This window comes from Aythya ferina (genome assembly GCF_964211825.1).
Source record: "Aythya ferina genome assembly, chromosome: 19".
Lineage (NCBI taxonomy): Eukaryota > Metazoa > Chordata > Aves > Anseriformes > Anatidae > Aythya > Aythya ferina.
Window position 1 is genome coordinate 7,192,129 of NC_140309.1, and position 13,285 is coordinate 7,205,413.

Sequence of the window (13,285 nt, forward strand, 5' to 3'; positions counted from 1 at the left end):
CAAATAGAAACCGTTCACATTGGCCATGCTCTGCCCCTCTGAGTTAAGCCACAGGTGAATTAAACCAACCCAATTTGGGATTATTCTGCATTTTGGCTTTGAAACATTTATTTTCTGTATTGCGTTTTCTATGACTGAACTTTTTCATGCCTCTGCCACCCTGGGGTAGCAGCTCTTTGTCGTGGCAGCACTACAAGCAGCACATCTTGCATCCCCAAAAACGCTTCACTTTGCAGGCATGAAACCTGCCCCCCTGCGTTTGGACACACGCTTTTATTAAAGCATCAGCCTCAGCCAAAACCTGCAGTTGTTTGAGTGACTTCTGAAGCCCTGCAGCACGCCAGCCTGCCTCAGACCCACTTTTACAACCTTTTAGGGTTTTCCAGGATTTCTTTTTTCTTCCCCAAGAGCCAAGTGGTAGATCTTAACAGCTGAAGCTCAAGGAGCGCTGGGAGGCCGTTCTGAGCTGCAGCTTCTCTCCTCTGAAGCAGGATGATGGATGGCACGCGAGGTTTGTCTGAAGGACTAGTGGATCCTCAGGGGGTAGTGCTGTTACAGCGTTTGAGCAGATGTGCTGGTAAGTGACTGCTCACCTCCATCCTAGCAGGGATTTGGCAGGGATGGAGGGAATCAGGGAATTGTGTGCGCACCTCGAATTGGCTGAAATGGGGCTCTCGGGGCTTTTCATGCTTTGCTTTCCATGCACTGAGCATAACCAGTGGTTTCCAAGCCATTCTGCAGAGCTCAGTAGCAGCTCACAGAGCAAGGGAGATGGCAGATTGTTTCAAAGGATGTATTGCAGAAGGAGCATGGAGAAGACCTTCTGTGCCTGAAAACTTGTCTGTTTTTTTTCAGTTGTACCAGTTGGTCTAAATAACAGATAGCGTCTCTCCTCCTCAGCTCTGCCTCACTGCTAAGAACATTCATGGTTGTGAAATGTTCCTGGTAAATGAAAAGGGTTCATGGAAATGTCTCTGCTGACTCCTGTCCAGCTCGGACAGGCGATGCTCACAAGTTCACCACCTGTTGGGCAGCAGCAGCCGCCTCTTCGTGCTCTGACCCACGAAACCAAAAGCCCTAGGTTTACATCTGAGCAGCAAACTGTCGCTGTCAGGGCAACGTGGTGATGGGGCAGGGGATACAACTCAACCCCTGCTGATCCAGGAGGTCAGTCCTTCATCCTTGGGGCTAGAGGTTTATTTCCTTGGCTGCATTGGGGTGGAAGATGCGGAGGAGGGAGCCAGCACGGCAGGACAGGCAGTGCCCAAGGTCCTGTGGGGTTTTTGTGCATCCTGACAGGTAAGCGAGCCTTTTACAACAATTATGCGGTCTCCCTGCTCAAAGCGGAGGCTGTCCCCTTCCCTCCATCATCCCAGCGTGACCGTGTACTTGCAGATCTGCCGATCTTACAGAGTCGAGTTAGGAATTTTGCAGGGAGAAGAGTGCCAGACTTCACGGCCTCGTGTCCCTGGGAATTACCCTACCATAAAGGCATGTCCTGCACAGGCTGCAAATCCCTCGTAACAGCGATAACGGGGAGTTGAACTGTGCGATGAAATGATTTCCTAATGAGAACATCTGTGCTCTTGGTTTGGGCACGAGATCAAGCCTGAGGACGGGGCTGAGCCGTGAAGCCAAGCGCCAGCGTGGCAGGGCTGGTGGCCGCCATCCTCAGCAGGGGACGGTCGCGCTTTGCCCTGACATGAAAGGCAGCAGGAAAGCTGAGTTACACGGGTTCCTCTCGTGTTTAAAAGGCAGTCGTGGGTCAGATCCTGAGCTGGCGTGCACGGGCGTTGCTCTCCCGACCTCGGTACAGATGCTGGAGCATCCAGCGCGAATCAACCCAAACATGGGGAGGGCAGGAGCCAGTTTGGGTCCCCAAGAGGTGATGTTGGGGACATTTGGGAAGGGGAACTTGGGGTGTAGGGTCAGGGATCAGCCAGAGCTACTGTGGGTCTGGTTGTCCAGTCTTTTTTTCAGGACTCCAGGGAGAGGAAGGGGAATGGGAACCACGGCTGTCGGCGTGTAGATCCTCCCGGCGCTCGCTCCCACTCATCCTTCCTGGCCCTCATGCGTTGGACCTGCCCCGAGCAGCATGGATGGAGGACCCAAAATGCTGAGAGAGGAATGAAAGGTGAGTCCCAAAATCAGTATCCTATCCCCAGCCTCCCCGGTGAGAGCAGTGCCCTGGTCTGTGCACCGTGCTCCTGCCCTGAGGCCCCTTGTTCTTGGGATGCTGAGATGGGGAAGGGGATTTGGGGTGAAGGCACGCAGGGAACTGTTTGTCTTTGGGATGTTAAAACTCTTTAAAATATTTCATCAGCAGCTTGGATGCATCCAGTCCCCCGCACACACTCACAGGGAATTCGCTGAAGAGGCCAACAGCACCCTTTAAAACACGAGCCATGTTTTGTGACCTTCCCAGCGGGAGGAACATTGTTTCAGCCCCCACTCGAAGCGGCTGAAATTGAGGCGTAGCCTGGGACACGTCCAGCATCCTAGAGGGAGGCGATGGCAGCGGTGTTTAGGTTGGAACCGCTGCCGATGCTGATGGAGAAAATATTTTCTGTTCCCACAGAAAGCAATCCTGCTGCAAAGTTTGTACTGAGCGCGGAGAAATGCTTACGCTGAAAAATTGGAGCTTTGGCTAAAGTGCAGCTTAAATGCAGAGAGCACTTAGGGAACGTTTGTTAAACCCCAAGAACCTTTGCATGCCACGAACAAGAGTCTCCCAGTGCGTGTTGCTTAAATTAATTTCCTTGCGCATTAATGAGCTTTATTTTATTAACTCGTGTTTATTAAAACATCCGTCAAAGGTAGCTGAGATGCTGCTGAAGTTGAAAAATAATTAAAATAAAGCCGGCCTGAGAACCAGCCAAAGAGGGTGAGAGAGCATCAGAAAAGAGAAGGGAGAGGCAGAATTTCCTGGGGAAGGACTTGATGCAAACAGCAAAGCCGGGCAGGGAGGGCATGGGGACACACGAGCAGGGGAAGAGCGAGCATCCCGATGGCAGCGTGGGCTGCAAAGCAATTTAATTCTCCCCCAGCCCCTCCTGCATCGCTGGCTGCAGCAGCGAGGGGGCCATGCCCCTTTTCTGCTCCCCGCTCCTGGCTTTGCTCAGAGCCCAGGGTGCTGTGGATGTTTTTTTGTCTCCCAGCCCCAATCCTAGCAGCTTCCATGTGCTTGCCGTGCTGATGGGGAGTAAAACCCGTGGTTGTGTGTCCTCGCACGGACAGCTTCACCGCCCAGCCCGCTGCGTGCCATTAGCCCAATCCCCCTCCTGCTCCGGACCCTGCAGAGCTGCTAAAGAAAAGCTGGCAGCGATCACCCCAGCCCTTCTCCTCTGTGGGGCCAGGCAGAATTTCATTGTTCGTTTTAAAAAAAACAACAACAACAAAAAACAACCCCAAACCAGCTACTGGCTGCAGGGCTCATGGAGCCTCCACCCCAAAACCTCCCCGCTGCCAGTCTCTGGGGACAGGGTGGCATGCGGGTCCCCAGCCAGAGCTGATGGCATTTCCCCCTCCAGCTCCTTGGCATTTTCCTCTTTGGAGACAGGATTAAAATACAAATTGGGTGCTACTCCTTAAGCTGCAGCTGGTTCACTGTTTCCTCGCTGGGTTTTGTCCCGCAGTGCTCCCATCCAAGTACAGGCAAGGCTTTGCTGTGCCCAGCCGCAGGTTTCCGTGCTGAGGGGGTCAGGTTTGGGAAGCAGCAGCCCCCCTGCGATGGGTTCAGCTGGGGGTGCCAGGCCGGGGCTCAAATCCCTTCTGTTCTGGACCAGATGCTGTCAAGAAAACAGATCTGAGAATCGATCAGAGCTGTTAAATTAATCCAGCTGTGGCTCGAGCATCTCCCCTGGCAGGGACCGGCCGGGCTCCCCGCTCCGCTTCGGGTTCCTGCTGTGCTGTTACCCGACGGGTACCCGGTGAGCCCTGCAGCATCACGGGTGGCCAGAAAACTTTGGGGTTGAGGGGAAATTCACCACGGTGCCCCAGCCCTGGACCCTGTCCCACTGCTTCATCCCACGGGGACGGTGACCGGTGCCACCGTGGGGCTCACGGTGCTGGCACCCCCGGCCCCTCCTGGCCCCACCAGCTGCAGCAGGAAGCCTCAAGCTGCTGCGTGGCGTTTTAACACACGGTGGTGGTTGTTGTTTTTTCTTTCATTCCAGTCAAAAAAGGTTATTTTTTCCCCTTTTGTATTGTTCGCTGATTTCCTTAGAAACCTCAGCGGACACGCAGCGATTGAAGCGCTCCCGGCACGGAGCAGGCGGAGGTGAAGGAGGGAGAAGGAAGCGCGGAAACCTGAGGGGATTTCAACCGCTTCCTCCCATCAGGTCTGCTCCTTTTTTCCCCACAAACTGCTGATGCTGCAGAGCGAATGGGCTTCCCCGGGGGAGCCTGGGGCAGAAGAGGGACCGGAGGCTGGGGCTGGAGGCTCCTGCTTTGGGCCAACTCAAACACCCGGCTCTTGCCTGTCCCACGTCCTGGCTCCGCGTGGGGCTCGGCGGAAAGCGGCCGGGCCCCTGCCCACGCGCTGTGAACCCGGGGAGGTTTCAGCAGGCGGGGAAGGTGGGTCGGATCTGAAGATCTAGGGCTGGAAACGGCCCCAAGATGCTCCTAAAGGCTGGTGGAGGGGTCCCTGCCCCGCTCCTGGGGTGGCCAAATGCTGTGTGAAAGCAGCAGCGTAGCGTGCAGGTTGTCCTTGGTCTCCCCGTGCCTCCGTTTCCCCTCCTGCTTCAGAGAACTGGTGAAGAAGAGCTCTGGGGAGGTAAAGGAGCGAGCTCGCTGCTCTGGAAAGGCAGGGACAGAGCTGGGAAGTGGGCAAAATCCCCGTCTGTCCCCTTCAGCCCTAGTGCCAAGTGTTGGTCTGGTGAAACGCAGTTTGGACAAACCTCCCTTGCGCGGGATCGATGCCCCCCTTTTGGAAGAGCCAAAAGTGGCTCAAAAGGCAAATCCAGCCCCAAACCGCCCAGCTCACGTTGCTTCTTCCTGCTCAGGCTCTGCTTTTAGGGCTTTTCCCAGCCTCTGCCTGCAGTGCCGGGAGCCGGAGCCTTCCCTCCGAGCCCAGCTGGGCTGGATGCACCCCGCTGGGGGCTGGGGCTTGAAGGAAAAGGAGAAATGTTGGGAGTGGGGGGCAATAGGACGGGGTGCTGGGGGCAGGAGGGGGCGGGGACCCTGTAAACTGCATTTTTTTTTTGCTGGGGCCTCAGCAGAGCCCAATAGTTAATCATTAAAACATGCTTCCATGTAACTAATCTCTGCAGGACAATGAACTGAGAAATTATTTAACGCTGGTTAAATGGGTCAGAGCAGTCGCTATAATAAGGGTGCCTGGAGCCAGCAGGAGCTACCCGGCTCCTATAAAAGCGGGTGGAGAAGAAAAAGCTGGTGGGAGCGTAGCACCCGAGGACCGGCGCGAGGACTCTGCACGCCTTCAGCCCTGTCCCCTGCCCGAGCTGCCCACGGCCGGGCTGCAGCTCTGAGCAGGAATTCATTGAACGGCGGCAGCGTGGGGGACGGGGGCTGCCCGGAGCTGCTGCTGATGGGAGCCCAAATCACCCGTTTAAGTCGAAAAAGGTGAAATTCGGCAGCGTGGTGAGTTGGGATGGGCGAGTCGGGGTGAGGGGTAGCACCCGGCTGCTGGTGGTGCTGGGGTTTTGCTGCAGCGTCGCGAGGGGATGTAGAGGGGGAGATGAATGGGAATGGGGGTTCGTGGGCTTCGCTCGGCCCGTGAGCAGGGTGGGGATGCCGTGCGCCTGCCAGCCCTGTCCCCTGCCCTGTGGCTCTCCAGGAGGTGCTGAGCGCCCTTGTTTGTGGTCATCACTCGCCCTGGTGGCGATGTGTGCAGCTGCCCTTGCTGCCAGACCCTGGTGGGGAGCAGCTCCCGGCACCTCCAGGCACGCTACGTGGAGGCAGCTTTCCGTGGCCCTTCGCTGTGCTTGCAAGCGAGAAAATCAGCACGAGGATTTTCCGAGGTAACCCTCACCGTGACGGAGAGCTGCTCCCTGATCCAGAAAGCACAGAGCACAGCCCCTTTCCTGGTCGGGTCTCTTGGCCACAGCCATTTACGCCGCTCGTCTCGTGGTTTATGGCTCCAAGCTGACGTTGCGCTAAGCTGGCTGGAGCTTAGGTAAGAAATCAAACACAGACACTGGCAGGCTGCCTCCTGCACTCATCGGGGTCACTCGCAGCCACGTTTTCGTAGCTGCTGGAGGAGAAGTCAGGGCTGCCCTGCTTGTGTCCGGCCACCCCGCGTCGGTGCTGTGCTGATAAAGGCGCCTGTGGGAAGATTTGGGAAATTCGGACTGTGAGGCAGCTCTGGCAGCAGAGAGGCTGCATCCCTGCTGCTGGTGGCCTTGGCGATCTCATGCTGCACCCCCTGCATGAGTTTATTTCCCCGTCTGTTTGTCTCCTGACCCCACGGAGGAGTGGGGAGAGTGGCTGGGTGGGTGCACAGCAGCACGGACCCGGGCAGAAAATGCTCCTGGAGGTGGGCAAGTGGGAATGAGAGCGGGGCTGGGGAGAGTCTTGCCGTGGGCAGCATGGGCTGAGCCTGCCCCCGGGTCTGCTGGCTCTGAGGGGACTTCACTTGGCAGGTCACATTTACATTTATTTATTTATATTTTGATATATATGCACAGTTACATTTTATTTATATTAATGCATTTATGCATGTATATGTTCTTTGCATTCTATGTGTTCAAATTAAAATGCATTTTTATATGCCTAAGTGCATATATATGAAATGCACAGAAATGCCTAAAAATATCCTCTATATTATATACACATATATTGATATAAACGTATATATAATATTTTCAAATATATGCTTAAATCTATCCATATAATACCTACTTTATACATGCATACAAGCACTTAGACCCGTACACATGCACGTATACACATTTCTATATGTACTCTACACATACCCACACCCCTGCTCCTGTCCCTCCCCACTGCCCCAGCCCAGGATCTGCACCACCTCGTGCCCAGCTGCAGCACATTAGGGGGAAAAAAAATTAAAAAAAAAGAAAATTTGAAACCAACAAATGCTTCCTTCCCTGCCAGCTGAGCCAGAGGCTGCCCGTAGTGCCACAAGCAGAACAGGTGGAGCAGAGTGGGGATTTGTGCCCAAAATAACCCAAAAGGAAAGCCCTGAGCTATGGGCAGAGGCTCCTTGCTGGCTGCACGGGTGCAGAAGGTTTGGGATTTCATTTTGCAGCAGCGCCTTGGCAGGGGATTTCTGCCCTTTCTGCTCTGTTTGGGTCAGAGGAGGACTTGTTTTTGCTAGGAAAACAAGAACTAGGAAAACAAGAAATATTTCTACAGAATGTCATGCTGAAGAACACGCAGAAGTCAGTATTAGAGAAGACTGAGAATCGAGCAGGTTTCTGTGGGTCTCCTTTGGATGGCGTGACCCAGCTGTGAGGTCTCCTTTTCCACCTGCCCCCCTGAGCAGGAGGCACGGAGGTGGCACAGGCTGAGCCCAAGAGGCTCAGAGGCAGGGTTTTTTCCCAAAATAAAGGTTTTGTTTCTGTTTGTGCCCCAGGTTCTTCCCCGAGAGCTGCAGATGCATCTTTCGGTGCATTTTGTCCTCTGTGCTGCTTTTTTAACCTAACGTGGGTTTTCTAGCTGCGGGGGGATGCGATCTGGGGGTTGGAGCCAGGCATGGGGAGAGACGAGGTCTGGATTTCGTGGTGTGCCCACCGTCACCGTGCCCAGCTTCCCGTGGGATTATTTCTGGGGGAGGACAGGTCTCAGGTGCATCCCCTCCTGAGGATGTTGCCTCTGCTCACTGTGCCCTGCCAGGAGCCTTTCAGGCAGCTCAGAGCACGGCGTGCCGCCTTCTCCTTTTAAAAGGGAAGAATAAATGATTGATGGAAACCAAACAGCAGGAGGGGCCCTGTTTGCTGTTTGCTCTCCCCAACCTTGGCCCGAGGGCTCTGCTTCTTCCCCAGCATGCCCGGATTGGGACCTGGAGACACCGAGGGGAAAATGCAAAATGGGTCCGAACCTAGGGCTTTCTGGCAACCCCGAGGGGCTCTACGCTTTGGCCCCTGCGAATGGGGAAGAAATCACTGCTAGGATGGGACCCAGCACATACAGCTGGACCCCAAAGCAGCATTTTGTGTTTTTTTTTTTTTTTTTTGATTTCTGTATTTTTTCAGGGTGCCAACACATTCTCGCCATGGGACAGGTTTGCTTTCAAAACCACCACGCTTGCAGGATGCGTCACTGCCCCCTTGCAGCCAGAGCTCGGGGGCTGGAAACCTTTAATGTGACACGAGCACACCGCTGGTTCCGTGGCAGGGGGATTTTGTGTCTTCTTCCTTAAGTTAAAATAATTTTTATTATTTTTTAAGATGCTGGAGGTCAGGAGCCTCTCCTTCACCTTCTTGCCCTGTTCTCCAGACACAGCTGAGATCACTTCTTGTACTCCTGGCATTACAAATGAGCTGGCAGATATTTAGCTCATTGTGTGGTTGCCACGCATGGCACGGGCTCTGCTTTCCAGACCCAGGGCTCAGTCCTGCAACCCGCCAGGCATTTCCAGCCATTTAAACTTCTGGGGCATTCCCTGTTCCCCCCAGAAATGGCTCCTGCCCCTTCGCAGGAGGGATCCCGAATTCCTGGTGCGATTTTTTGAGTGGATGCCATGAGGAGCAGGTGCCCACACAGAGCTCCCTGAGCATCCCTGGGCAGCGAGAGCATCGCTCGTGCCCATCAGCAGGGCTCTGCCTGCCCCAGGCAATGAGTTTCTGCCTAGCTGGTCCCAACATGGGCTTTTTAAATTTATTTTTTAAGAGAAAATCCAGCGGAGGGGAAGGAGTCAGGCCCTGGCTTGTGCTCGGATGTTCCTGTGCAGGAGGGGAGCGCTCAGCCCGCGCACGTCCGTCGTGCCACATCGGCAGCTGTCCGCCAGCCAGGAACACGCGAAGGTGCCTGTAAATGTGAGAGGGGAGCGCTCGCTCCTGCCTTGAGTGGAAAAACAGCTCCTGCTGTATTCCTTGGACGGACGGAGCTGCCTACCCGCTGGAAAACCCCGAGGATGCTGCACCTCCAGAGCTCGCACAGCTGGGGAAAAAATCTCCCTGTGAAATGAATACGGCTGAGGGAGGCGAGGCGGGGATATTCCTGGCACCGACGCGTTTCTGCAGGCGCGGGGGATGATCGATTCTCCGCCGTCACGTTCAGGAGGCGACAGGCACTGGGTCAGACCCAGACAGGGCCGGGAACCATCAGGCACAGAGCTGCTTCGGGTCGGACCAGGAACAGTCCCAATAGTCCAGGCAGGGGGAAGGAGAAAAGTCTGTGCTTGGCTGCTGTATCCCCAGCCCCAACCCGGCTGGGATGCTGCTTGTAGGGGAAAATCCCTCCTCTCTCCCTGCACAGCCAGCCCCAAGCCCAGCCCTGTGCTCGCTGCCGAGGCACTGGAGGAAGAGGAGCAGCAATATTCCAAATTCCCCCGTGCCGGCCAGGCTGTGCTGAAGCCAGTGGGCATGGCTCTGGGGGAAGGCAGGAGCTGTGCAGAGCGAGAGGGAAATTCTTGGCATTCTTACGGCTGGGAAGGTGGAATTCAGGTGAAACACCACCCCCAAGGTGGACAGCGAGACTTTGGCTTCTGATCAGCTTGCTTAAATTGAATTCAGGGCTATTTTTTTTTTGGAGTGGACTTAGATCTACATAAACGCACTGCGCTGGCAGCTAGGGAGGGAAAACTGAGCTCAATTTTGCCCCCGGTTGCGGCAGATTTTGGGGCAGCCGTGCTGGGGAGTGCAGGTGGGAAGGTGCCAGGGGGGCTCTGCTACCTCTGGTGCTCAGCACTAAGGGGCAGAAGGGGGACACTGTGGATTATCCCTGGCTGGGAGCTGGGCTCTGCCTGCAGATACCTGGCAGGTTGGCTGAGCACAGCTCCTGCACCGGCGCTGATTAAAGGCAGCACCAGCCCCATCCAGCAGCTTTGGTTCCCCCAGTGGCTGTGATTTTCCCCCAGAGAGCCATGTTTTCTCCCCAGGGCCCCGTTTGATCGCCGCGGGTTGGGAGCCATGAAAGGGGATGATGTGCGTGAGTCACGGCTGGAGCTGTAAAAGGCAAATCGATAAAGCGACCTGGGAAGTGCTGCTTAATGGCTCGAGGCAATCTTACTGGAAATAGGAGCGGTTCGTCCGTAAATCAGCGCTTCAAGTCCTGCTGCCGTCGGCAGCAGGCGACGTTTATTGCCTGAGATGAGAAATTGGAGGTGGATTTTAGCACCTGGGGGGGAATTTATTGTTTTTCCATGGATCCGGCAGCTCCCAAGCACATCAGAAGGCCCTGGGGATATCGGGTGCCCCTGGAAGGTGGTGGCAGCCCCTGCTGAGCATCGATGTGTCCTTGTCACTGTGGGGAGCAGGAGGCAGGATAAGTCCCCATCCCTATCCAGTGCCATGTGGGTGGAAACCACAGCCTGGTGGGCTCGTAAAGGCTTTACGATGGGCTCTTGCTGTGTGAGGAGGGAGGTGAGGGGCTGGCAGCACCTGGCTTTCCCTGGTGGGATCACTCAGGATCCTGATGCTCACCGGGCACTGGAGCTTGGGTCTCCTAGCTTCATGGTGTGCCCTGTGACATCGTCAGGGGAGATGGAGCAATGAGTCTGACCCAATTTTAGGGTTTTTGTGGTGAAAAGATGACGTTCTGCCACATGGTGGTTCCCAGCCTCGTTGCACTGAGGTCCTGCTGTGGTGTCCTCAAGGCCAGCAGCACCCTGCCCGTGCTTGTTCCCATTAGCCAAGCCCCCCAAGCACTGCTGCTGCTCCCAGCCTGCATTTTGGGGCTGCCACCCCATTAACTCCCTTCACCTGATTTATTTGCCCCCCCAACATGGCAAGCAACCTCCATTTCGGTGCTGCCCCATGGGATCCCTCCTATCGCTGCAATCCCACGGGCTGTTTGTCTGCATGGGGCGAAGGCAGCTGGGCCAGAGCCCCTGCACGGAAAGAAAAAATGCAATTTTGGTGCCGGCGAGTTAAAAACAAGCCCAATTCAGGCTCCCCCCTGGACCCTCCACGTGTCGCGCCCCCCCCGCCGTTTCCCGCCACCTCCGGCCGCGCGGGAAAAAGCCGCGAAGTGGGCGTGGCCATCCTCCCCCTCTTAACCCCGCCCCTTGGCTGTCAATCCCCGGCGGCGGCCCAATAGCGCCGCGCGACACATGGCGGCCCGCGGCCAATCAGAGCGCGCTTGGCATTTCCATGGCAGCCGCGGGGAGGGGGCGGTGGCGACCGGGAGGGGTTGGGGGGGGGGGGGGCGCAGCCGGTGCCGGTCCCGGCCCCGCTCCCGCTCCTCAGCCCCGTTCCCGTTCCCGTTCCCGGTGCCGGCCCCGTGCAGCCATGGTGCGGCCCCGGCCCCGGCCCGGCCCTGCCAGCGGCGGCGGCAGCAGCAGGGGTGAGGCGGGGGGCGCTGCACAGCGCTGGGGGGGCAGCGGGAGGGGACCGGGGGACACCGGGGGGGGGACAAGGGGGACACCGGGGGGGGTCCGGGGTCGCTTTTGGGTGGCTCCGTGCGGTTCCTGCCCGCTTTGGGTGCACCCGGTGTTGGGGAGGGTCCCGGCGCAGCCTCTGGGTTCGGGGAGGGGGGAGGGAGGGGGTGGGGGGTTTGACCGCTTTTTGGGGTTAAAAAGGTGGGAAATGGGAACTGGTTTTATTTTAAAGGAAGGGTTCGGTGCGCCTGGGAGGTGCGCGGGGCTGCTTGGGGGAAGGGGCTGGAGGTGTGGGTGGGTCTGGGGGTGCACAAACACGTCTGAATTTCTCTCTTTCTATATATATTTATAATATATATTTATTAGATATATAAATGTGTGTATGTGGGGGTGATGAGGGAGGCTCAGGGTTTTGGGGCAGCCCCCCCGCACCGTGACAGCTCCAGAGGTTGTGCGGGGACCCCGCGATTTGGGGTAGGGGCTCTCGGTGCAAAAACTTGGAGATCAGCGGGGGCTGATTTGGCCTTTACAGCTTTTCAGGTTAAAAACAAGCAAAAAATGCGGGTTTAGGGGAGTGTGAGAAAAATGTCAGCGAACGGCACCGATGGTTGTTTGCGTGTCTGCGTGTCCCTGGAGTAATCCCAGTCCATTTCCATCATCCTGCCCCTGGAGCTGCTCTGCACCAAGCCAGCCTGCGCCCAGCCCCACTGCCTGCGTCCTGTCCCGGGTGCTTTCCCCCAGGTGAAGTGCTGCTTGTTTTTTTTTGGGGAGGGATAAAAACTGCTGGTTGTGCTTTAGCAGCCTTTATTCCTGCATAAATAATGGGGAGAAACCCCGAGAAATCGGCTGCAGGGCTTGGGAGCCGGGATGACTGAAAAGGGTGAAGATGGGCTTGGTACTCAGCTTCCTGGCCCTTCCTTTTATTTCTTGCTTGGCCAAATGTTGTGCTGGGGGTTTGCCTGCCAGTGCTGTCCTCTGACCTCGGCATCGCTCCGATGCTGTTACATGCCGGGTAGCAAGGTGCGATGCCCAGCCCTGGGGGAGTCCTTGAGATGGCTGTGCTTGGGAGACATCAAAATGCTTCCAGAATACCTAAATGATTTTTGGAACAGTCTCTTAAATGAGTCGAGGCCGGTTTGGATAGCTTCTTTTAGTGGTATCCCGTGAATATTTCAGCTGTGTTCCTCGGTGTTGTGCTATACCATTATCGTGTAGCTGTCAGCTTTCCTATGCAATCTTCTTTGTGGTGAACAAATGCAAACGACCAGAAACAAACCAGTGCATTGAGGGAAAGCTTTTATGGAATTCGTGTAAGACCTCTCTTTAACTTTGACTTAGAAATATGCAAAGACCTGTTGTTCTATGCAGCAGCTTCTTACTTAAACTATTTGATGAGCTTAATGTGGAACTTTCTGTAAGGAATATATTGCGTCTTCTAAAAATGCGCTGTTTTGAAGAGGATTCCTGAGAACTGTCAGGCTCTGCCACCGTCCTAGTATGTGCTTTTACAGTGCAGTGCCTGAGAGGAAAATATATTCACAACTGGTGACTTGAAACACAGTGCAGATGGGAGGATAATTACTAAGAAAACTTTCTTTTCCTTGGATTCAGTGGTGGAAGGCTGGTTATCGACTCTTCAGGCATTTCTCTGCTGGAATTGGAACCAGTTGAATCAAGATCAACAAGTTTTTGTGCATGGTTTGATTTTGCTGAAGGGAGGAACCTCTTACAATGTCTGTACCTCAATCTTTTAAAATAATGGTAAGGGCTTTTGACCTTTTTTCGATTTCAACACCGCTGGTCCTTTGGCTCTGGGACATCTGC

The 13,285-nt window shown here is 55.4% G+C and overlaps 1 protein-coding gene across 9 annotated transcripts in view; it reads left to right on the forward strand.

Annotated features, from left to right (window-relative positions):
• Positions 1 to 5,338: 5,338 nt before the first annotated feature.
• TPST1 (tyrosylprotein sulfotransferase 1) overlaps positions 5,339 to 13,285 on the forward strand; it is a 35,714-nt gene continuing 27,767 nt past the window's right edge. For 4 of the 9 annotated variants that reach the window (XM_084493109.1, XM_084493116.1, XM_084493115.1 and 1 more), the window contains exons 1-2: positions 11,287 to 11,427; positions 11,994 to 12,202. The gene's annotated coding sequence lies outside the window, so the exon portion shown is untranslated. Of the gene's footprint in view, positions 5,602 to 11,286; positions 11,428 to 11,685; positions 11,717 to 11,993; positions 12,203 to 13,285 lie in introns of those variants that run through there. The other 5 variants (XM_084493110.1, XM_084493113.1, XM_084493114.1 and 2 more) reach the window with 5 other exon arrangements.